Source organism: Sciurus carolinensis, assembly GCF_902686445.1.
Source record: "Sciurus carolinensis chromosome 14 unlocalized genomic scaffold, mSciCar1.2 scaffold_126_arrow_ctg1, whole genome shotgun sequence".
Lineage (NCBI taxonomy): Eukaryota > Metazoa > Chordata > Mammalia > Rodentia > Sciuridae > Sciurus > Sciurus carolinensis.
In genome coordinates, this window is record NW_025920111.1 from 1279819 (window position 1) to 1302204 (window position 22386).

Below are 22386 nucleotides of genomic sequence, written 5' to 3' on the forward strand. Positions count from 1 at the left end.
TGCCCTGCCCTGATCCCAGAGGCTGTTTGCGGATCGAGGCTCTCCGTTGGTTCGGGGGCTTGTGGCTGGTTCTATGTAGAAAGTCTTTCACTGGGCGGTCAGCTCTGAGAGGCTAGCCTTGAACGGCACCTCCCACCGCAGGGGTCCAGACTACTTGGGGAAGTCTCTGGCTGCCCTTTCTGGACCCTGAATCTGCTTGCGTGCCAGAGTATGCTGAGTTGCACTGGTTCCTGGACTCGGAGCTTGTTCTGGTCAGAAAGGCTCTCACTAGCGGGCCAGTTCCGTTCCGAGAACCTGGAGAAGCTGGCTGTGTGGGCGGGGCCCACCCGACACTTTGTATTCTTATGTAAAGTATGTAGAGTTTCTGAGAAAGTTATGTGACATTTTTATTTCTACTTTAGCATTTGACTTACTTATAAATTTGTATTCTTTGATAAATTTTGTGTGAGGGTAACTCACCTTAAATACTACTAGAGTTTCTCCTTTTCTTTTCCTTGCCAGAGGCCATTGTGTTTTACTTTTTCCCAAATGACCCAGATGTTGGATATTCTCCAAGACTATATGGATTACAGAGGTGACACCCCTGGGCCACTACATTACTGAAGACTTTTTTAGATTTACTGATCAAATAGGTTCATAATGAATAATAAGGGGTGTGTAAATGTTACAGAGAAAGAAAGTGCAAAAAATAAAAAACATTATTCAGAACCAAAAGAAGATGAGGAGAGGGGACAGCACTATGTGAAGCAGATGTGAAAATGTTGAGTTCAAAAATATAAGTCGAGTTTCAGTGACAGAAAATTTCAGTGTCTTGCAACATTCAACTCAACACTTGTGTACTTAGTCAGGATTAGTAAGAAAATGAATATTGATAGTATAGAGATCACACAAATCATGCAGGGGAAGGTAAGAACAATTATTTCTATAAACAATAGGGAATTTAGGCAATTATCTGAGAACTCTTTTATATGTAATAAAATTGATGTGGGATAATGGGAAAAAGCTTAAATAGTGGATGTTTTTTGAGCCTTTGGTAGATTATCAGCTGCAGAAATAAGAATTTTAAAATTTAGTTTAGAGTGGTCTCTCAGACCCATTTGATGCCCTCCAAGTACTGCAGTAACCTGGAAAGTTGCAGAAATGCCATTGGCACACTGAGGAATCTGCACTGTCAAAACATGATGAATTTATAATTCCCCTTCCTGACCTGATCCATGGTGGTAACTGGAGAGCCTTAAAGCTTCATTGAAAATCAGATGCTGGGAAATAAATCAGTCAGGGTCCTAAGTGCTTGTATTAATGCTTGACTAAGTAAGGACTGTATCTCAGCAAATAGAAACTGCCATAGAGGGTGGATTTTTAGGGTTGACTAGGAATAATCAAAACTGAATATTAACTGTTTTAAGTGTCAAAACTTTGGCTGAACATGTTTTAAAAACCCAGGATAGAGTGTTATGGTGAGATTTTTTTCTGTAAAGTGATGTATTGTCCCTCTAAATTTAGATTTTTTTTCCATGGGATATATTGTTGTTGTTCTTGTCTATTAAAGGCTATGGCTATGAGCATGTGGATGGTTCCGTGAGAGGAGAAGAGAGAAATCTTACTATAAAGAACTTTGGGCAGCAGCCCATTTTTATTTTTCTCCTAAGTACTAGGGCAGAAAAACCACATAAGTATTGATGAAAGAAGACAAAAAAGGACTGGTGTAGTACTTTTACATCCCAACCATTGGTACATTTTTTTTTGCATTTCTCTGAAAGGTGAGATTATTACCAAGGAGTATAATAAAAGGAGAGAATCAAGGTAGTTGACATAGCATAGTACTGGATTTCTACTTTGGAGCTCTTTTCTGTCCAACCTACCTAAGCTGTGATTGCACAAAGAAGTGAGGCTGGAACCTGAGCTTATTGGAAAGTAATTTTGATCTGCTTTGACCTCTGACCTGGGAAAGTACTGGATTTTTTTTTTTAATTTTGAGGAAGTTTTATTTATGTTCAGTGGAGGCAGTTCTCCTATCCAGCCCTGAATTTGGAAAATAAGATAATCTTGTTGCTAGTTGCCCCTCCTCCATAAATACCCCTGGAATAGTGTTGTAAAGTTTAACAAACATTTTGTTATTTAAAATGTGATCATAGTGAAATTGCCAGCTATTTGCAATTATTATGGAATTGTCCATTTGACTTAAGTCATAAATATCATATGACATCTGAGGTGCTTTGTCAGATATGGGGTGCTCTCATATACTATTAAATAACTTGAAATCAGTTATGGGAGATGGAATTTTCTTTACATCCTGAATCAAAAAGACTTTAAATCAATCTTGAATTCATAATCTGAGTCTCATTATCCTATTTTTATAGACCTTAATTCATATGTAATACATATAGGAATACAAAAACAATGTGTGTCCTTGATGAAAGAGAGATTAATATATTTATAAAATGAAAGTTCAGATTTATTTTTAAAGCATTTATTAAGTGCTTTGTACTATATGGGTATACAAAGAAGTGTTAGATATAATCCTTGAGTATAAGGAGATTATTTCTCCAGTGTATGTCTTTCTAATAAACTCAATAATAAGATATAATCAGACTCCTTTGGCCTCAGTCTCTTCCAAGGTCATGTGCCACACCCTGCATCAGAGGTATTCATTCAGTTGTCTCATGGTTAGTCTTAGGGGAAACTTGAAGGATCTGGTCAAATGCATCATCAGGTTGGGAGAGGAATTCCATTTGTGTTTTAAAGATTTTATTATTCATATTTAGAGAGCAGATATTTGAATCATCTAAAATTAGAAAGGAAGAAACCTCTGCTTTTTCATTAATCTCCCTGGAAGCCTTAGTAGATTATCTAGGATCTAAAGCAGTCCTGGATGTTAACCTTTCCAAACACTGATTGTCATATTTGCTATCACGTTTTTGCTATAGTTCTGCAGCATTTTCATTTAATGGGTTTCCTTCCAAGTTTCAAGAGGTGAGTTTATTACCACATATTGCCAGCAGGTGGCAGTGATAGCTTACGACTATGTCCCAAACAACTAAATACAGCTTAAAATATTCCTCTTAGTGAAGAAGAGCTGCACTAGCCAACTTGAACCCAAGAGGAAGATAATTTTTATGGTACATATTTTTAAATAAAATGATTACCTAGGTAGTAGTAGGATGTAGTGGATAAAAAGTTTCTGAAGCCAAGTGCAGTAGTGCATGCTTACAGTCTCAGTTACTCAGGAGGTTGAGGTAGAAGGATGGTATGAGCCCAGGAGTTCAAGGCCAAGTGAGGGCAGCACAGCAGAATCCTGTCTCAAACCCAGCAGTAATAACCACAGATTCTTAAATATGGGCTGGAGTCCTGACTCTCAGCTTCTAGTGGTGCAACTTCAAATAAGTCCCTTGATCTAGTGTGGGGGTTCCCGGGATTCCCAGCCTTGGGCATGGTCAAGATGGCGCCTGACGCTGAGCCAAAAGTGGCCAGCTATACAGTAAACAACCAGCGAATTCCAATGATTGGCTAGTTAACGATGTGACTAGAGCATGCCCCCCTCGTGTACCCATCCTGTGCCTGCAGCTGTCCGCGTTTATCTCGTGTACTCTCCCCTGATTGATTGAAGTGTATATAAGCCTGGTGGGTGGGAGAGCGAGGGGGAATGGAAGAAGCGGAAGAAGCGGCAGCGGCAGCGGCAGCGGCAGCGGCGGCAGAGGTTGGAGCCAAGCTGGAAGCAGGGAGTACGCGGGAGCTGGAAGAAGCTGGGAGAAGGGAAGCTGGGAGTGCGCAGAAGCTAGGAGTAAGAGAAGTGTAGAAGAGGAACTGTGCACAATAAACTTCCAAAGCTTCAGACATTTGTCGTGTCTCTCTCTGCGGCCAGAGGGGACGTGATAACTGGTGCCGAAACCCGGGAAGATGAAGGCCTTATAAAAGAAAACAAGGTAAGATATTTGAAAAATTTTTTTTTTGTATACAAGTTAAACCGGTTATAAGAAAGTTAAAGGGTGTCAGGATGCACCATTGGCGGTCCTGGGGACACGCGGAGTGCGGTCCGGTTGAAAGGTATCGGGATCCTGACGCGTAGAACGCGGGTATCGGGACGCGCCATCAGCGGTCCTGACGGGTAGAACGCGGGTTGAAGGGTACCGGGATCCTAACGCGTAGAACGCGGGTCGGGGGGTATCGGGACACGCCATTAGCAGTCCTGACGCGTGGAACGCGGTCTAATTAAAGTAAAAGTAGGAACACGTTTGAAGCGGTCCAATTAGGTAGTACGTGAAAAGCCGCTATAAAAATTCTAATGCGCACTTGATAGTTTTCCTTTCAGTAATCTCGTTGCTCCTGGCGGCTAGGCCACTGTTTGTTATTGTAATTGCCATAACTAAAGCTATTCAAATTAGTAACAATAGGGTCTGAATGCAGCAACCCCTCAGGGAACTATTAAAAAATAATGGGACGCCATTGAGAGAGGGAAAAAAAAAAAAAAAAAAAAAAGCTAAAGTAAGAAAAGCTGCTCAGTGTGCCACAAGGGGGATCTTCATGAACAGGATTTAATAGTAACAGAAAAGAACGCTTAAAGAGAATGAAGTGAGGAAAAATTGAGTGGTGGTGACCTAGAAAATAATTGCTCAAAAAATCTAAGAACAAGGGAAAAAAGGGAATTAAGTTTAACATAAAGAACCCTCAAAAGGAATAACCAAGTGGTAGTGAAAACTTAAGAACAAGGGGAAAAGGTAGGAGAAACCTAAGCCTAATAAAAAGAGCTTCAAAATTTGTAGAACCTGCCTGTATTTGAGGAGCAAATGGAGATACCATCAACCATTAGAAAAACTTTAAAGAGGCAGTTAAGACTATTGGAGACAGCTATGCAGAGCAGTGTTATCTGGAGCTAATTGGGGAAGCTCAGTGGCAAGAAATAGCTGTTGAAACTGCTTGCAGAAACATAGTGGCAAGGTTTCCCGATAGAAATGTTGAGATGAGAAGGCCAATACGTTTCAATAGATGCACAAAATCAGCAGCAAGGAGATAATGCCCTAACAAAAGATAAGAGATAACTATAGTAAAATCTGTTACACCTTATGCCCCAGGGCTATGTCCAAGATGCAGAAGAGGAAGTCATCGGAATAGTGCCTGTCAGCCTATTAGAGATAGGGAGGATAATTTCCTAGGGTTGAATCCTGAACTTCAAAAAAAAAAGGGAGACAGGGCCCTCCCCGGGGCCCGCAACAAATATACGGGGTAATTCAACAAGTTCCCCGACGGTGGTATCCTCCCACAGAGAAGGGGAGCGCAGAGCCACCTCAGGAAGTGCCGGATTGGACATCTGTGCCACCTCCAGACTCATACTAACTCCAGATATGGGGGTGCAGATGATTGATACTGATTGGCATGAAAAAATCCCACAGAACAGTGTAGGACTATTACTAGGTAGAGGTTCCTCAAAACTAAAAGGACTTATAGTACACCCAGGGGTTATTGATCCTGATTTCACTGGACAAATAAAAGCCTTGGTCTCTTCACCAAAAGGAATTACGGTCATCTCTCCAGGGGATCGCATTGCACAAATGCTTATATTGCCCAGTCGACATTCTTTGTGGCCCAGTAAAAATACAAATAAAAGACAAGGAGGTTTTGGATCAACAGGAACCACTTTAATAAACCTTACTATGGATATGGGACAGAGGCCCCTCCTAAAATTAAAAGTGGGAAATAGGGAATTTACAGGTTTATTAGATACGGGAGCAGACAAAAGTATTATTAGCGCAATGGTCTGGCCAAAGCACTGGCCATTGATCACAGCAGCTCAGAGCTTGAGAGGCTTAGGAGTAGCAGAGAGCCCCAATCAAAGTGCTTCCTCATTGTCGTGGAAAGATACAGAGGGACACACAGGAATATTTCAACCATATGTCTGTAATGTTCCTATTAGCCTATGGGGACGAGACGTCCTGCAGCAAATGGATATGAAACTCACCACTGACCAGATTTACCAAGGGACTCCTGTAAGAAATATGTTACAAAATATGAATTATGATGATAAAAAAGGATTAGGAAGACATAGCCAAGGATCTACCCAACCGCTGCCTTTACTTCCACCAAAAAATGATTCTCATGGATTGGGTTTTTCCTAGGGGCCACTGATAAACCATCAATCCCTATAATATGGAAAGATGATAAGCCTCGCTGGATTCCACAGTGGCCCCTAACAAAAGAAAAGCTAGAGGCAGCTCATAAGTTAGTACAAGAGCAGGTACAAGCAGGTCATTTACAACATTCTACCTCTCCTTGGAATACTCCAATATTCTTAACAAAGAAAAAATCAGGAAAATGGAGGTTATTACATGATTTAAGAGCCATAAACGAACAAATGTACCCTATGGGACCCATCCAATGTGGACTCCCTCTTGTCACTGCACTACCAAAAAATTGGCCTACTATTATTCTGGATTTAAAAGATTGCTTTTTCTCTATACCCTTACACAAAAATGATTGTTGGAGATTTGCTTTTACTTTGCCCTCTCTTAATCACACTCAGCCTGACCAGAGATTCGAATGGACCGTGTTGCCTCAAGGTATGGCTAACAGTCCTACTATATGTCAAATATACGTAGATAAAGCGTTAACAACTACTAGACAAAAGTTTAAGAGATTGTTGATTTATCATTATATGGATGACATACTTATTTGCCATCCAGAAAAAGAAGTTTTGTTAGAAGCATTACAATTTATAACTCAAGCATTAGAAAAGAGAGGACTAACGATAGCCCCTGAAAAATTACAATTAGAGGAGATCCAAGAATATCTGGGTACAAGGCTCACTGCTACTACAGTCAGACCAACAAGGTTGACCATCAGGACAGATCAATTGAATACCTTGAACGATTTTCAGAAACTCTTAGGTGACATTAACTGGATCAGATCCTATTTAAAATTATCCACAGGGGAATTAAAACCTTTATTCGATATATTAAAAGGTAATCCTGACTTGAATTCCCCTAGGAAACTTACTCCTGAAGCACGGATATCCTTACAGCTAGTAGAGAATAGACTTCAGCAGTGTTACGTTGATCGTTGTGATCCTACTCAACCATTAAGTTTAATCATAATCTCAGAGAAGCATACCCCTTTTGGCATAGTTTGGCAAGGAGGACCTTTGCAAAGTATAAATCTCCCTAGCTCTCCGGCTAAAACATTGCAATCATATCCTCAAGCTGTTGCTCAGGTAATATTCAAGGGAATAGAATCTTGCATTACTGTTTTTGGAATCCATCTGTCTATTATTATAACTCCTTATTCCACTCAGCAAATTAAATGGCTAATTAATAATGATGATGATTGGTCAGTATTATATTGTTCCACTTCAGCTCAGTTCGATAACCATTATCCCCAACATCCCTGGATTCAATTCTGTAAAAATACTCCCATAGTTTTTCCAAAAGTGACTAGTGTCCAGCCTCTTAAAGACTGTGTAACCATTTTTACTGATGGCTCCAAAAATGGAGTAGGTGCAGTACTTATCAGTAAACAACTTCACACCATAATAGTTCCACCCAACTCCGCACAGGTTACTGAACTTGCAGCTGTAATATTAGCCTTTAAATTAGCAGATAATCAGCCATTCAATCTTCTATCTGATAGCTTATATATCGTTAACGCTTTACAGGTTCTTGAAACGGTACCCATATTTCTTCCATGTCCACGGTAGCTTCTTATTTTACTACGCTACAAAACCTTATCCTACAGCGTAAACATCTATTCTATGTAGGACATATTAGAGCTCATTCTAATTTACCAGGACCTTTGGCCAATGCTAATGACTTGGTAGATATGGCCACCAAATCAATTTTTGTTTTTTCCATAGAGGAACAAGCAAAACTCTTTCATGAAAAATTTCATGTAAATTCCACTACTTTGAGCAGAAAATTTCCTATATCTAAATGTATGGCTCGACAAATAGTAAAAAATTGTCAACATTGTGCTCCTTTAATCCCAGTACAATCCTTTGGAGTTAACCCCAGGGTACTGCTGCCTGGTCATATTTGGCAGATGGATGTAACCCATATTTCTGAATTTGGTACTGTTAAGTATGTACATGTGTCAGTAGACACTGCTTCAGGGGTCATTATGGCTTCCGCTCATTCTGGAGAAAAGGTAAAAGATGTCATTCAACACTGCCTACAAGCATTTGCTGGCTGGGGCATACCTAAAGTTATTAAAACAGATAATGGTCCTGCTTATACTTCCAAAAGCTTCCGGTTGTTTTTACAAACATTTAACATCCAATTAGTCACTGGCATCCCCTATAATCCTCAGGGACAGGGCATTGTGGAAAGAGCACATCTTACTTTAAAAAATTGTTTAAATAAACAAAAAGGGGGAATAGGAGCCTCCTACAAGTCTCCTAAAGATAAACTTAATTTAGTTCTTTTCATTCTAAATTTCTTAACTCTGGATAGGGACGGCCATTCTGCAGCTGATCAACATTATAATCCCCATAATACTCCTCAAGTATGGGCAAAATGGAAAGATATCCTGACAGGTTGTTGGAAAGGACCGGATCCAGTCCTTCGTTGGGTCCGAGGGTCTGTTTGTATTTTCCCACAGGATCAACAGACTCCAGTCTGGATTCCAGAAAGGCTAATCAGAGTTTTACAGCATGCAAGTGATGCTGCTCTTCCTCGCAATGGCGAGTCTGAGCCTTCCTCCAATAACAAAAACTCAGACGGAAAGGCAAACCCGGAACCTATGGGCCATTGTTAGCCTGGCCATATTTTTCATTTCTGACTAACATATTTCTTATCCTTCCTTTTCTTGTTTTTCACCAATTTCTCTACAAGCCTGTCAATTCTACTGATGATTTTTCAGGTCGTGCTGCTTTTGGAGATAAGGATATTTCTAGCCTTTCTTTGCTTTAACAGGAGGAATTTCTGCATTTTGCCGTTGGAATCATACTACAAATCAGACCCAGAGTAGAGCAACTCGTTCTGCTGACCCTAGCTATGATGTTGCTCTTCCTCCCACGTCAGCTTGTGTATTTCCTCTCTTTTATGTTTCTACCAACTAACATTTCTAATAACACCTCTTAACTGTTCACTAACTGTGTGCTATCTCTCACAATGCTGGAATGGTTCTTTTGTCATCCGTGCAATTTGCACATTTCTATCTTCCTACCAGTCCTAGTTTCTGTTGCAGATATAGAATTGCCAGTGCTATTATCAAGAAGCAGGAGAGGCTTTGACATTGCAACAGCCGTGATCATTGCCACCACAGTCCTTGCAGTAGCAGCATTGACACAACCATAACAACGATCATTTGGTCGAAGATGCAGCTGCAGCCTTACAGACCATAGAGACTCTATCAGAGAATGGACTCATTATAAGAACAAGTGGATACCTTGCAAGAACTTTTGGGACTGGGATGCGTTTATTCCCTGAGAGCTGCTTTGTGTTACCCGTATTGTAACTCCATTGGGATGTATATTGTTTCTGTATTTAATATGGCTATATGGTTCTTCTTCTGTTTATAGATTTGTCAAACAGCGGGCAAGCTTAGGAGCTATGGTGGTACTCCTCTGCCTTGGCCTTCTTCTCTTCATTCGTTTTGGCATGCATCTACGAGCTAGCCAATAGAGAGATCAAATTATTTTTCGTCAGGCCATGACCGCCCTAAAGGCCGACAGCCCCCCATTCGTATGGCTCTTGATGCTGGACCGGTAGTCAAGGACGGGTAATGAAGGAGGTGGCTGTGTACCGACCTAAGACAGGAGCTGCAGCATGCTCTGCAGGCTCTGATGACGGGTAAGGACATATGCTGACCACTCAGCCTAAGACAGACACGGTCCCGAGCCTTAGTTTAATATTAAAGAAGGGGGATCTGTGGGGGTTCCCGGGACCCCCAGCCTTGGGCATGGTCAAGATGGCGCCTGACGCTGAGCCAAAAGCGGCCAGCTATACAGTAAACAACCAGCAAATTCCAATGATTGGCTAGTTAACGATGTGACTAGAGCATGCCCCCCTCGTGTACCCATCCTATGCTTGCAGCTGTCCGCGTTTATCTCGTGTACTCTCCCCTGATTGGTTGAAGTGTATATAAGCCTGGTGGGTGGGAGAGTAGGGGGGAGAAGCTGAGGAAGAGGCAGAAGCGGCGGGGATGGAAGAAGCGGAAGAAGCAGAAGAAGCAGCGAAGGCGGAGGCGGAGGTTGAAGCCAAGCTGGAAGCAGGGAGTACGCGGGAGCTGGAAGAAGCTGGGAGAAGGGAAGCTGGGAGCACGCAGAAGCTAGGAGTAAGAGAAGTGTAGGAGAGGAACTGTGCACAATAAACTTCCAAAGCTTCAGACATTTGTCGTGTCTCTCTCTGCGGCCAGAGGGGACGCGATAATCTAGCTGTGTTTCCATTTCAGCATCTGCAAAATGAGAATTATACTGGAAAGAATGCAGAGTTGTGAGGCTTAAAAGTTAATTTATGTAAACCATTTTGAACAATGCTTGGTGAATAGTAAAGTAGAAGTATAACTGTCATTATTGGATATAATTTAGCATCTCTCAGTAATCAGTCATTATTATTTCTTTTTTCCAACTTTAATTTTATATGAAGGCTTTAATGAGAATGTTCCTGCCTGACTTGTTTTGAGATCCAGCTGGGAGTTAGTAGTCCTTATGAAGAGGGACCCTTCATTCAACTCTTGGAACAAATCCTTTTAAACTTGATTCAGCAATGAGCTGTAACAACCCTGGGAAGAATAGTCTGCTCTGTACTAGTTTTCACATTAATCAAAGAGAATGCTGTAATTTGCCTTGATAGTAGTCTAAATTTATGTAACCCAAGGTAATTTCCTTGACCCTTTTTCTGAACCACTGAATAAAGACCAGAAAGTTGTTGCATTGAGTGTTCTAGTCTTGAATTGATTTTATGACTTTGTCTTTGATTAATGTGGAAACCAATTCAGGAAGACACATTCAAGTTTTCTCTAATCAGAGGCATGTATCATCCCATCTTCTCATTAACTGGTTTCAGGGTCTTCCTATCTTGTAGCTTGCAATTGTGTTTAAGTGCTTTTCTTAATGTGCATTGCAGACCTCTCCTTTTTTTAAATTCATATTTTAGTTGTAGATGGACACTGTTTTATTCAGATTTTTCACCAATGTGATTAAAGACTTGACCTGAACAAGTATAGAGGAGATAAGTTTATTTGAGGGCTCATGGTTTCAGAGGTCTTAGTCCATAGAAGACTGGCTTCATTCCTTGGGGCTCAAGGTGAGGCTGAATATCATGATGAGAGAGTGTGGCAGAGGGAAGCAGCACACATCATGATCAGGAAGCAGAGAGAGACTCCACTTTCCAAATATAAACTATATACCCCATATCTATGCCCCTAATGAGCAAGTTTCTTCAGCCACACCATACCTGCCTCTAATTACCATTCAGTTAATCCCATTAGGGATTTATTCAGTTTTTAGGCCAAAGCTATAATCCAATCATTTATCCTCCAACCTTCTTGCATTGTCTCATATGTGAGCTTTAGGGGGATGCCACATCTAAACCATAACAGACAATATCTTTATTTTGTTTATTTTCATGTGGTGCTGAGGATTGATCCCAGTGCCTCACACATGCTAGGTGAGCACACTGTCACTGAGCTACAGTGGCAGACCCCAGACCTCTCATTTTTGGAGATGTTTTCTGAAAGAGCATGTGTCCTTATTCACAGATTTTTCTAAGCAAAATTCAATCAAGTTTTTCAAACATGGCTTCACAGCATTAAATTAAGCATCCTTTTCTGCTCCTTACTTCTCATTCTGTTATATTTGATAATTAAATTTTCCCAGGTGAGGCAACATTAAGTGAGGTGGCACTATTGACACTCCAGGGCTCTGGAGTTGGGAGCAGAGATGTCAGCCTGAAGGAGGAAACCACTCAGTTGGACTGATTTCAGGTGTTCAGTATGACCAAGTCTAGCCTTGTGTCTGTTTTCCAGTTCCTTATTTGTATGTTGCTGATCATGTTTCATTTTTGCATGGTTTTCAGGTGGAATTGGCATGAACTTAACAGCAGCAGACACTGTTATTTTTGATGACAGTGAATTTAATCCTCAAAATGACTTACAAGCAGCTGCCAGAGCTCAACAAATTGACCAGAAAAAGTGAGTAAGTTAAACATCTTCATTTTCCTGCTCTGTTGGCTTGTAGTTCTGGATTGGGGAAGAAGGTGAAGAATGTAGTCCTGACAACAGTGTCATACTGGGAGTTGAGAACCACTAGGTTTTAACCCCATTTTGGCACTGACCTGCAGAGTCATGCTCAGCAGGTCACATGATCAATTCAGTCTCATTTTGTTAAAAATAAGAGTTAAATTACAAAATGATTAGAAGAAACTTTTAGGCTTTAGTTAGAATCTAACTCAGTTTAAAAATGGAATTAAAGCTAGTATGGTGGCACATACCTGTAATCATAGCAACTTGGGAGGCTGAGGCAAGAGGATCACAAGTTCAAGGCCAGCCTTGGCAACTTACTAAAACCCTGTCTCAAAATAAGATATTTTGGGACTGGGGTTGTGGCTTATTGGTAGAGAACTTGCCTAGCATGTGTGAGGCAGTGGGTTGAATTCTTAGCACTGCATATGAATAAATGAATAAAATAAAGATCCATCAATATCTACAAAAAATTTAAGTAAATAAATAAAAATAAAACATTTTTTTAATAAAATGGTAGGGATATAACTCATTGGTAATGCTCCCCTGGATTTGCTTCCCAGTACCAGGTAAAGGGAAAAAATGGGGTTAAGAGGTTGTGGAACTACCCTTTGACCTCAGGATAACATGCCTGCCAATGTTTGTCCTTGGCTATAAATGAAGTCCCAATTGTGGTCACTTCATCATTATTTCCCTGATTCTTTTGGGAAAGGTTCAGAGAGAAGTTAAGGCCAGATCTCTCTAACAAATGCTCAGGTCCAAATGAGCAATGTCCTTTGAATTGTTTTCTTAATATGGTCTTTGGTTCTGCTACCTTTTTGCTGTATTTTTATGGCATGCTTTTCTCCTCAGCTTTGCAGACTCATAGCACACTGCTCTCACTTTACTTACATACAGGACTATGAAAGTTATTTATCTGATTGGACAAGACACTGTGGAATAATTAGTTTATAGGAAAGCAGCTTCCAAACTGCAGCTCACCAACATGATCATAGGAGACCATTTTACTCTTGGAGCCCAGAAATTTTTGGCTGATGCTGACCTCCAGGTAAAATATGTTGTTCTTTTCTTTAAAGTCCCATGATTTATAATCAGTACTCTCTGTGAATGTGAATGCAAATAAGGAATACCAGGATTAACCACTCTTTGTTTCCAGTTACACATTGGTTCATTAGCCTAATTCATACCCACTCAGTACCTACTACATGCAAGGTGCCATAGAAGCTAAATGAGTGTGAAACTTAAAGGCAGGGAAATAGAATAAAGAGAATGGGCTTTAAACTGTCAAATTTGGATTCAGATTTATACCTTATCACTTACTGGATGTATGACTTTGAGCAGGTAACTTAACATCATGGATATAATCTCTTTGGGATTTCTAAAAATGAGTGTGCCACTAGTTATCTCAGAGAGAATTTGTTTGTTTGGTTTTTTTTTTGTTGTTGTTGTTGTTGTTATTGGTTTTTAAAGAAGAACATGACTTAATCAGCAATGATTAATTCCATACCTCCTCTTTAATCCCAGACCCTTTGTTCAGTGACTTACAGTACTCATTTTATACCCAGAGGAGGATGAACAAGACTGGGAATTCAAAATTATACCATAGGATATATAGATGAAAGACTAGAGTTAATTTGCTTGAGGAAACAAAAATTAGATAGGAGTCAAATGCTGATGTGGAAGATTCTGGAAACAGCTCTCTTTTGGAAAAAGTCTTAAAGTTATTCCATAGTAGCAGCTTTTGAGCTTAAAGTAGAACCCATATTATAATGTACCCTAGGTCCTTTTGAGGAATTAGATACACAGAGATCAACTCCTAGAATTCTGGAATGATTCAGGGATGAAGTGAGTAAGAAATGGCTGACAAGGGCAGTAGCTATGGGAAGGTCTGCTGTAGGAAACATTGCAGAAAAGAAATGATAGGAGTTGACTCTTTTTTTGAGGCAGGAAGTAAGAGAGATAGCAAATTCAAAGATGACTTTAAGGCTTTAAGCCTGAATGATGAGAACAGAAATTAGGAAGATAGGTGATAAAGTGTTAGGAAGGTGAAAATAGCGTAGGCTTTAGTCAACAGGATTTGTAGTAAAAATCAATAAAAATTATCATCAGAGGGAGATTCAGAAAAGGTAGGAATTTCATTTAGAAAAGTTCACAAGAAAAACCACACTTTACTATTAAAAAATTCAATAGGTATGCAAAAGGGGAAAAATTACACAGTATTATAAGCAAAATTATCAAGTTTACAATTAACCCAAGCGTGGGTTAAAAAATAGCAGTTTTCTCTCACACACACCTGTATCTTTGCACATCAGCATTGCAAAAAGGGATCAGTGCTATATTTTTTAGGGAGTCATTGACATGCATGAAAAGTTCACAGTTTTTTGGGTACTAGAACCTGAAAGAAGAACCCTAGGTTTTGTTTGTTTGCTTGGTTTTTGTTTACCTTAGGGAGTAACTGTGGAGTCTGGCTTTTTCTATATTTTTAGTGTTCTGCATTATCATCTGTCATGGTGGCAGGGCAGCTGTGCATTTTGTTTTCACACTATTGAAGAGGCAATTACAAATGTAAGGTGAAAGCTTGAGAGAGAGGTAGGTATATATTGTAGATGTCTAAATACATTTCTTCACAGAACCTTGAGAGATGAGTTCATTGTGGGCTGTAGTGAAGGTGAACATATTGGGAGTTAGAGGAAATGAGGTCTCAGATGCTCAAACTCTTCCCCAGTGTAGAGAACTCCAGGCATTCAATTAGGGGTTTCCCTGTGATGTGGTCTACCAGAACATCATTGTGAAGTGCACAGGTACAACTTCCTGCTGTGGGCCAATGTAGACTACTGGCTGTTGGAGAGGACCTTGGTGGGACTTCATGCCCAGGCCAGGGGCAAAAAAATCTCTTTCTGTATGATTTTTTTCCTCCCCATACAGACAATGAGTTATTTATGGTTTCCAAGGACAAGGGTAATAACTCACTACCTTGTCTCAAAAGAAAGCAGGGCATTTTTTAAATTATTAAAGAATCTAATAGTAAAAGATGTGGTTCTGGTTTGATAAATCTAAGCTGTGTAGAGTTGAGAAGTCCTGAAAAAGGAAAGCAGGTTCTTTATCCTGCAAGGAGAATACAACAGAAAAAGAGGGATAGATATATATCGCGTTCCCTCTGCCCGCAGAGAGAGACACGACAAACGTCTGAAGCTTTGGAAGTTTATTGTGCACAGTCTTCCTTTCTTTTCCTCTTTTCTATCCCTTTCTCTCTTTTCTTTCCCTCTCCTGCACTCTTCTCCCGCTCGGCTCTCGCCTGCTCCGACCGCTTCGTTTCTCTCGCTCGGCTCACGCCCGCTTGCACGCTTCTACTCCCAGCTTCTACTCCTATTCTCAGCTTCTGCTCTCTTTTCTTTCTCTTGCTCTCTTTCCCTCTGCTTAACTCTCACCTGCTCCGGTCGCTCCACTTCTCCCGCTCGGCCCACGCCTGCTTCAGCCGCTCTGCTTCCTCGCTTCTACCCCTACTCTCAGCTTCTTCCCTCAGCTTCTGCTCTCAGCTTCTGCTCTCAGCTTTTTCTGCTACTCCCCCACCCATCAAGCTTATATACACTTCAACCAATCAGGGGAGAGTACACGAGGTAAACGCGCGGACAGCTGCAGGCATAGAATAGGTACACGAGGTGGGCATGCTCTAATCACATCATTAACTAGCCAATCATTGGAATTCGCTGGTTGTTTACTGTATAGCTGGCCGCTTTTGGCTCAGCGCCAGGCGCCATCTTGACCGTGCCCAAGGCTGGGGGTCCTGGAAACCCCGACATATCCCCCTTCTTTATTATTAAACTAAGGCTCGGGACCGTGTCTGTCTTAGGTTGAGTGGTCAGCATATGTCCTTACCCGTCATCAGAGTCTGCAGAGCATGCTGCAGCTCCTGTCTTAGGTTGGTACATAGCCACCTCCTTCATTATCTTCTTGCTGCTGATTTTGTGCATCTATTGAAGCGTATTGGCCTTCTCCTATTAACATCTCAACATTTCTATCGGGAAACCTTGCCACTATGTTTCTGCAAGCAGTTTCAACAGCTATTTCTTGCCACTGAGCTCTCCAATTAGACATTGTCCTCCAGATAACACTGCTCTGCATACCTGTTTCCAATTAGTCTTAACTGCCTCTTTAAAGTTTTTCCAATGGTTGATGGTATCTCCATTTGCTCCTCAAATACGGGCAGGTTCTACAAATTTTGAAGCTCTTTCTATTAGGCTTAGGTTTCTCCTACCTTTTCCCCTTGTTCTTAAGTTTTCACTACCACTTGGTTATTCCTTTTGGGGGTTCTTTGTGTTAGACTTAGTTCCCTTTTTTCCCTTGTTCTTAAATTTTTTGAGCAATTGTTTTCTAGGTCACCACCACTCAATTTTTCCTCACTTTATTCTCTTTAAGAGTTCTTTTCTGTTGCTATTAGATCCTGTTCATGAAGATCCCCCTTGTGGCACACTGAGCAGCTTTTCTTCTATAAACCCTGGGCTTATTTCTACTAGGGTTTGAACATATGATCATACAGTGGTTTCCTTATTTTCTAGTCCTTCCCCAGTGTTTCTTTCCCCCCCAGCTGTTCCCACTGTGGGGTGTTTAAAAGGCCCTCATCCAAAAACCAAGGGGAAACCTTTCCATAGTATCGAGAAATGCTCTAGCTGTTTTTGCCTTTAATGGTGTCCCATGGTTTTTTTAATAGCTCCCTGAGGGGTTGTTGCATTCTGAATTTAGACGTTTCAGACCCCATTGTTTGGACCGCTTCAAGCGTGTTTCTACTTTCACTTTAATTGGACCGCGTTCCACGCGTCAGGACCACTGCCGGCGTATCCCGATACCGGACCACCTTCCATGTGTCCTTATTTTTATTTTAATCGGACCGCATTCCGCCTGCCCCCAGGACCGCTGATGGCGTATCCTGATACCCTTTAACTGGACCGCATTCCGCGTATCCCCAGGACCGCTGATGGCGTATCCTGATACCCTTTAACTGGACCGCATTCCGCATATCCCCAGGACCGCTGATGGCGTATCCTGATACCCTTTAACTGGACCGCATTCCGCGTATCCCCAGGACCGCTGATGGCGTATCCTGATACCCTTTAACTGGACCGCATTCCACGTATCCCCAGGACTGCTGATGGCGTATCCTGATGCCCTTTAACTGGACCTCATTCTGCGTATCCCCAGGACCGCTGATGGCGTATCCTGATACCCTTTAACTTTTTTATAACTGGTTTAACTTGTTAAAATTTTTTTAAGATATCTTATCTTGTCTTCTTTATAAAATTTTCATCTTCCCGGGTTTCGGCACCATTTATCGCGTTCCCTCTGCCCGCAGAGAGAGACGCGACAAACGTCTGAAGCTTTGGAAGTTTATTGTGCACAGTCTTCCTTTCTTTTCCTCTTTTCTATCCCTTTCTCTCTTTTCTTTCCCTCTCCTGCACTCTTCTCCCGCTCAGCTCTCGCCTGCTCCGACCGCTTCGTTTCTCTCACTCGGCTCACGCCCGCTTGCACACTTCTACTCCCAGCTTCTACTCCTATTCTCAGCTTCTGCTCTCTTTTCTTTCTCTTGCTCTCTTTCCCTCTGCTTAACTCTCACCTGCTCCGGTCGCTCCGCTTCTCCCGCTCGGCTCACGCCTGCTTCGGCCGCTCTGCTTCCTCGCTTCTACCCCTACTCTCAGCTTCTTCCCTCAGCTTCTGCTTTCAGCTTCTGCTCTCAGCTTCTTCCGCTACTCCCCCACCCATCAAGCTTATATACACTTCAACCAATCAGGGGAGAGCACACGAGGTAAACGCGCGGACAGCTGCAGGCATAGAATAGGTACACGAGGGGGGCATGCTCTAATCACATCGTTAACTAGCCAATCATTGGAATTCGCTGGTTGTTTACTGTATAGTTGGCCGCTTTTGGCTCAGCGCCAGGTGCCATCTTGACCGTGCCCAAGGCTGGGGGTCCTGGAAACCCCGACAGATATAAATGTAGTGAATGCTTACTGTGTGCTAAGCATTGTCTGAGGTGTACTTTTTCCAGTTGTTTTATGAAGAAGAGTAACAGGAGAATGACATAGACAATGTCTTTACAATTTTTAAGAAATTTTCCAAACATCATTCAGAGCCACTCTAATCCAAGCACTCTGTAACTTCCAAATGCATGCTCTTAATTACTATAATATACTGTTTTTCATTTTTAAAAAAGGTAGTTCCTTAAAAACACATTGTGAGTGCTCAATAGCAAGGGAAGCCAGGAGATTTAAGTACAGGGAGTGGAAGGGAGGGTCCCAGTATGAACTGAGCTTCATCATAAATACTCGACTTTCTTCTATTTTGGTTACTAAATGCCGAAGCCATTTGCCTTGGTTTATATATATGTATTTTTATATTTTATGTTTATATATATAATATATAAGTATATATATATTAATGTAAGTAATTTATATACATATTTATGTATATGTCTCTCTGTATGTATACACACACACACATACATACTAAGGCTAAATATAAATATATCCAGGTATTTTCTTGCTTAGTTTTTATCTCAAGTGTTTTTAAGCTACAGAATACCTTTAAGTTTCCAAGTTACAAAATAGACACTCTAGAGATAACTAACCAAAACTAAAAGGGCAAAATGCAAATGAGGGCCCATCATGTGGATTCCAATTGTTTCAGAACTCTTAAGTGATAGTGCTTAGGAAGATGTAAAGTTGGAAGTAGCAAGTGAAAGCCAGGTAATACTATCTAAGCTTTCTGGGTGGTTCCTGTAGCCTTAGGAAACAGACAGAATATCCCCTAGGGAGGAGTGAGAGGAAAGGGCAGGATAGAGAGTGAACAGTACTATTCAGGGAGATTGAAATTAAGAAAGGGTCTTTGGGCCTTGGTGATCAGGATTGTTATTGTTTTTCCAAGGTGCGTTCCATAAAGTAGTGAGGTAGGAAAGCAATTTGGCAAAGGAAAGGAGTCAGCTTATTGTGAAGTGAGGTACTGAGTGGCATCTTCTCTTTCTAAGAAGTTTGACAGTGAGAGAGGTAGGAAGGTAGCTAACAGGGTCTCTGACTTCTCTCAGGACTGCTGGAAGTATCTGTAAAAAATTGCTGGTGAGAAGTGCTATAGAAGATGCAGAAAATCATTTTATTCTTACCATCCCCCCCAAAATAAAAGAAATTGGTGGTTAATAATTATTTTGTTGCAGTTATAGATATCAAAATCAATAGCTCTGGTCATCATTTATCACCTTTATGCTTATTCCTCATCTAACCCCACAATAGCCTGGTTCAAGTCATCTGCCATGGGAGAGAAGAAAGTTCACAAGGGAAGGAATGTGCTTGGTGTCACTTAGAAACTTAGCAGATCACCACATCCTGATCTTTGTTTTCATGAGAACTAACTGGATTTTTTGTTTTCTTCATTCAAGTTGAGTGAAATACTCAAATTTGGCTTTGATAAACTGCTGTCTTCTAAGGGGAGCACCGTGGATGAGACAGACCTGGAGTCCACCCTGGGAGAGACAAAAAATGGCCAGTGGGTCTCTGATGCTTTGCCTACAGCTGGAAGAGGGAGCAGAGAGCAGGAGGAAGGAAGTGATTTGGGGGTTAGGGTGAGCAAATGGCACAGTAACCTCAAGCTAGGGCATGAGTGTATTTATCTCCATAGGAAGTCCTGTATCCCACACCCTGGAACCTCTTTTTCCTACCCAGCCCTATTGTCATTTTGAGCACATTCTTTAGGCTTCTTGATCCAAGAAATTGAAAATATATCTGGCTGTTCCCATGTGGCTGAACTTTGAATCCAAGTCATGATATTAATGTTTATGGTCCTGTCATCAAGGCTTCAGTTTGTAGATTTTCTCTCTTGATGCAGACATCTTATCTGGTGTTTATTGGAGAAGAATGCTGTCTTTATGATGATGCTATGCACAGTGATTTCTCTTCTCAATAGTAGATTTTTTAATTGTAGCTAATATTTATAGGCATTTATTTTGGGTTAATCAACAGTGCTGCCAACTATGTCATGTGCTTTATATCTTTTTCCATTTAACCTTCATAAGACCCATGAGGTGTAGATCATTTTGTCTTCCTTTTTCTTTTTTCTTCAAATTTGTTTAAAATATGTATTTTAAAGCATTTTTTGTAGATGTAGATGCAGTGCTAAGGATCAAACCCAATGCCTCACCCATGCTGGGCAAATGCTTGGATACTAAGCTATAGCCCTAGCCCCAATATCTTTCTTTTTATCCTTTTCTATTCTGAAATTTTTGAAATTAAGATTTGAAGGGATTTTAGGGTTTTGTTTTTGTCTTTTCTTTTCACATAATGGCTTTGTATCATGCTCCCTAATATTGCATAACTTTTAAAATGACTGTTTTCCTGTATCAGCAGCTATAGGGAGTCAATATGGCCTGGAGTGAGAGGGTTCTTACTGAGCTTCTTAATTCAAGAGTTTCTTCTAGCTGAGCATGGTGGTGCATGTCTTTAATCCCAGTGGCTCAGAAGCAGAGGCAGGAGGATCCTGAGTTCAAAGCCAGCCTCAGCAAAAGCAAGGCACTAAACAACTCAGTGACACCCTGTCTCTAAGTAAAATACAAAATAGGGCTGGGGATCTGACTCAGAGGCTGAGTGCCCCTGAGTTCAATCCCAGAACCCCCAACTCCACAAAAAAGAGTTTCTTCTCCAACCAATACAGAGAAGCACCATGGTTTCAGTAGGTGGTGCTTCCTTTACTGGTAGGGAGTGGGCTGGGAAAGGTTTTTGGTTTTGTAATTCTCAATTTTTACTACTTGCTTCTTTCTTTCTCTTTGCCATAAAATTATCAAAGATGCCTCCCTTTCTAAATTACCTCTTTCTCACCTAAAAGCAGTTCTTCCTCAAATTTTAACTGCATCTACTTTCTGGCCTTTCCCTTTTGATTCTTTAGTAGGCACTGCTGTGATCTACCAGGACTCGGACCCATACTCATTGTTTTCCCATTTGGAGTGTGATTCTCATTTTGGAGAATAAATTTCCTCTGGCACTACTAGAAACCCACTCTCTCCTATGCAATCTCTGTCTGCCTACCCAGAGAAATGAGCACTTCAGAGCTGGCTCACCTGGTTTGGGATGTTCATTTCTCTACTTACCTACAAATGGATGTTTAGAGTAGTTTCTGATTCCTAATTTTGTAGTAGGCTTTGATTAGGGGTGGTTTCATTATCCTTGTTGATTGGTGCAATTTTTATAGGATATATGAAGAATTCAAAATTCAGGTGACTGGCATTATTTTACAGAACACTGTTTTTTTGACTTTTCTTGTGTTTAATCTTTAAAAATTTTTACAATAGTATCACATTTATATTCAAGAAAACTTTCTTGTTCTCTGCTTATTGTTTGTATCCTGTTCTCATTTCAAGGATATAATATCCTCACTGAGTACATTTATTATAGCTTTTTAAAATATATCCCAGGGAGAATATTTATTATGTCTTTTCAAAAATGTTGCCCTGCCCACTGTGTTGTCTCTTTTTCTCCATTTGCTTCTCCTCCTTCCTCTATTTACTTCTCCTTCTTCCTCTTCTTTTTTCAAAAAGAATCCCTTGCTCTTATTAGCAGCTTTCCTGAAACATCTGGTGTCCTGTGACTGTCTGATCAGGGTGCTGGTGAAATGCCCCAAAGCTGACAGATAGATCTGTTGTGAGCAGGTGGACAGCCTTTGGGCCTCATGCCAGCAGCACTGGTTGGCAAGTCATCTTTTGCACTGGGGGAGTCTTTCCAGACACACAGATTTGAAGACATCACTAGACAACTCATTTTATCCTTAGAAGATTACTCTTTTATCATCCTTAGAAGATAAACCATTACAACAAAATTATTTAAATTGAAAAGACAGGGATCCAAGAGCTCATGGTGCTCCCATTATTTGGTGTGTGGATCCCTTCAGTTCCCCCACATCATGGTGCCCTTGTAAGGACCATGAGTCCTAGGCTTTTGGAGTATTGAGAGGGTTTCTATCCCTCTAGTTAGTCCCAGCTGGATACCTGTGTTTTGGTTCTACAGCTCTTCTTAAACTGTTTTCATTTTCCAAAGAGTTTGTGAACATTTTAACATACCATTGCCTCATATAGCTTTTTAGTAATTCATTTATTGTCATTTAGCTGTTTCAGGTGAGAGAAAAAATAAATGTGTGTGTTATTGTCATTTAGCTGTTTCAGGTGAGAGAAAAAATAAATGTGTGTGGTCATAT

The 22386-nt window shown here is 40.8% G+C and overlaps 1 pseudogene; it reads left to right on the forward strand.

The window, feature by feature from the left end:
- LOC124973350 (chromodomain-helicase-DNA-binding protein 1-like) overlaps positions 1-22386 on the forward strand; it is a 73116-nt pseudogene that overhangs the window by 30499 nt on the left and 20231 nt on the right.